General features: G+C 28.8%; 1 pseudogene; it reads left to right on the top strand.

Moving 5' to 3' along the window:
* Positions 1-692: 692 nt before the first annotated feature.
* LOC149880424 (uncharacterized) lies at positions 693-1,445 on the top strand (annotated as a pseudogene).
* Positions 1,446-3,595: the final 2,150 nt, after the last annotated feature.

The following is a 3,595-nucleotide window of genomic DNA, read 5'->3' on the forward strand; positions in this document are numbered from 1 at the left end:
ACAACTCCGTGTGTAGGAAGTGTAAAGCAGTAGCCGCTGTTTTGTCCATGTTCCAAATATCATTTGGTGAAAATGAGTAATTATGAAGACAGTACGGCAAATTGTTAAAAAATAATACCGTATTTTGCTTATTGAAACTGGTTAGTCAATTTAAACTTGTAGTTTCAGGTTGCCTAATGGAAATCTTTGCCAGCTTCTTCTTTTTCAATCCAAGATATGGGAATTTTTTCATTAAATTTAATTTCTAGTTGGAAAGAAAGTTTTTTTTTATTAATATAAGAGTTAACCCAAAATAAATATCTACTGCCTGCAACATGAAGACATAACCAGTTCTTTTCCTTCAGCATCTAACAATATCAGCAATATTTGTATCCAATAATCATCCAGGTGGACTCTTGACTCTAATCAACTAGATCTATTCTAGAATCATGTGATTAGTAAAAACAGTTTTTTTTCAAGAATGTGTTAATGTTCTGCAATTAATCCCATGGTCTTTTGCTGCTGATCTAATAGACATGTTATCAATCTCTACATCTTTAACAACACGCATTACTACATCTGTAGAGATATAATTTTTGTCAGTTTTTCTTAATATATATATATATATATATATATATATATATATATATATATATATATATATATATATATATATATATAAAGAAAAGCCGACTTCTCAAGCTCTTCAAGAATATTAACTAAAAAATGGAAATAACGATCAAAAATATCGAAAAAATTATTGCAAACAAGTTTGAAGAACAAAAAAGAATTCTGCTTAAAGAAACAGAAAGGTTATTAAAAGACCAGGAAAAGAACTTCACACAAATAGTAAGTGGAAATATAAAAATAATTTCTGATAGACTCGACAAAATAGAAAATGAATTGAAGATAAACAAAGAAAATATGCGAAATATTGAAAAAGACTTAAACGATGTGAAAGAAAGTCTCCACTTTCAAGAAGAGAAAATAAACGAAGAATTAACACAAATAAGGAAGAAATATGATCTTGAAATTAAAAATATAAATAAAAAAAATACTGACTTAGAAAACCGCTCTCGTCGTAACAATATTAGAGTTGATGGTCTGAAAGATTCACCAGGAGAAAGTTGGAGTGATTGTGAAAAATCTGTAAAAAAAATATTTACAAATAACCTTAAAATTTCAACTGAAATTATTGTGGAACGAGCGCATCGAGTTGGGTCGTATAAAGAAGACAAAACACCGAGAACTGTCGTAGTGAAACTTTTAAACTACCAAGATAAAATTGAAAATTTAAGTTCACTTAAAAACCTAAAAGGTAGTGGACTATATATAAATGAAGACTTTGCTAAAGAGACGATGGAAGAGAGAAAAAAACTTTGGGAAGAAGTTAAAAATCTTCGCAATCAAGGTAAATACGCTATAATAAATTTAATAAAGTTTTTTGTCGCGAATTTAGAAAATGAGAAAATTTTTGCGTATGATTAAGAAAAAGTCTTACGTAATTTTAAGCGATCGAAGCGAAGTTGATTATCTTAACTAATGGCTAAACAAACCATAGATTACGAAACGCAACTAAGGGTCTGCGTCTCGGAATCGTTTTCTCGAAATGAACCGGGAAAAGCGTAACGAGACGAGAAATTTCCCGGAAAAAAATAACGAGACAAAGGAAACAATTATCCCGGAATAAAAATATAAATCGGGACATAAACGTTTTCTCGGAATTTAAAAACTGTGTCCCGGATAATTACGAAACGTTACGAGACAGATCAATTATATTAACTAGATATCTAACTCGCGCTTTCGCAGTTAAGAAAATTTTTTGCCAGCCAGAAATGACGCACAGTGATTTAAACAACAACAAAAATGGTACTAAACCCCTCACAATTTTTTGATAAATATAGCGCCCTTTTTTAAATAATATTAAATTAGAATGATCATTTATTTAAAAAGTAAAAGAAGTATTTTAATAAAATTTATATTTTACCTTTTTATGGTTAAAAGAAATTAAAAAATTTAATATTATTTTCAAAGAAATCTAAAAAATGAGAGATTTTTATTTAGTAAAAATGGAGAACTTTTAATCTAAATTAAAGTCTATATTTACTTTGAAGATAATCTTATAACTTTATATATTTTTTGAAGCAATACAAATGTCAATGAACCCATAAAAACCTTGTCTTCCGCCATTTTTTAACAGTGGTTTATTATATCAAAATAAATGAAAATGGCGGAAAACAAGGTTTTTATGGACTAATTGACACTTGTATTTCTTGAATTTGAGTTTTTTACTTATATGACTTGTTTCAACATATCAAATATAGTTTCAAGAAACATATTTTTATCATCATATGCTACTTAGAAATTTGTTAAAATGTTTTAATTTGAATAACGATTTACTATTCAAGAAGTGCTAGATATTTGAAATAGCATTACTTAACAACTTCAGTATTTCCTGTATAATATACAAGTAACATTATTTACTTAAACATTATATGGAACGTCATGTGATAATTGTCAAAGAAGTTATAACATACAATGTTAAACAGTGTAAAGTGAAAAATAACATCAAGTACTCAAAAATGTTTCTGATATATTTTAATGATTTTAAAAACAACAACAACAAAAAGGTTAGATCTTATCCCGAATATACGTGAATTAGGAGTGGATAATTTATGAATTTGGAAGGATTTACTTAACGAAATCAAATAAAACTGAAGAAATTAGCAAATAGAGCATAAATTAATGCTACTTTAGATAGATTTAATTCAAAAGTGAAGAAAAAAACTAAAACAATGTGGTAGAAAAAATGATTCTTTTAAAGAAAAAGAATACCAATGGCTTCAAGAAAATCTTATGACCATTAAAAGTAGCCATTTTGGTTCTGGAAAATCCCATAAACAATGGGTGGTCCTTGAAGAGCAATGGAAAAAAGAAAAAATAAAAGAACTAGGTATTGAAATCTTGCTCTATTGTTAGTCTCTGCAAGAATTAAACTTTTTAAAAAAAGTCAAATGTTTTATGGATCAAAAAAGTTAAAGACACTTTGGATAACCTTTCCCTTAAATATGAGTGTAAAACAAACTCTTGCATTAGAAGTGAATACTGACCTCAGCGGTAAACAATACTAAATGATCAGAAACTTAGCCCTCGGACACATTTATCCCCTTCTTCCAACATATTTTAGTGGAAAGATTTAAATACTATCCCAAAAATATATTTTTCCCCTGATTTCAGTTGCTACCATTAACTTTTACAAAGCTGTGTTTATGTAGATGGTATAACAATATCAATAATAGCAGCTGAAATAAATAATGGTAATTGTGCCAGAAATTCATTAAATTTTATATTAAGGATTAACTAGTATGTCTCGTTATGTCTCGTTATGTCCCGTTAAAAAGATGTAAGTTCCGGGAAATTGTAAAGTTCCTATTTTGTCCGGGACATCTCGTCTCGTCTCGGTATCGTCCCGGATTTCGACTGAAAATTGAAAATTGTCTCGAATTTTATCGCTAATCGGGACAAAGGTTTTAGGATTGTCTCGTCTCGTCTCGATTTAAAAAAATAACGAGACGCAGACCCTTAAACGCAACACTTTAATGTTTTCAAATCGGTA

The sequence above is a fragment of the Hydra viridissima genome, unplaced genomic scaffold, assembly GCF_058129835.1.
Source record: "Hydra viridissima isolate aposymbiotic clone 2 unplaced genomic scaffold, HvirCarnegie_v1 scaffold_13, whole genome shotgun sequence".
Lineage (NCBI taxonomy): Eukaryota > Metazoa > Cnidaria > Hydrozoa > Anthoathecata > Hydridae > Hydra > Hydra viridissima.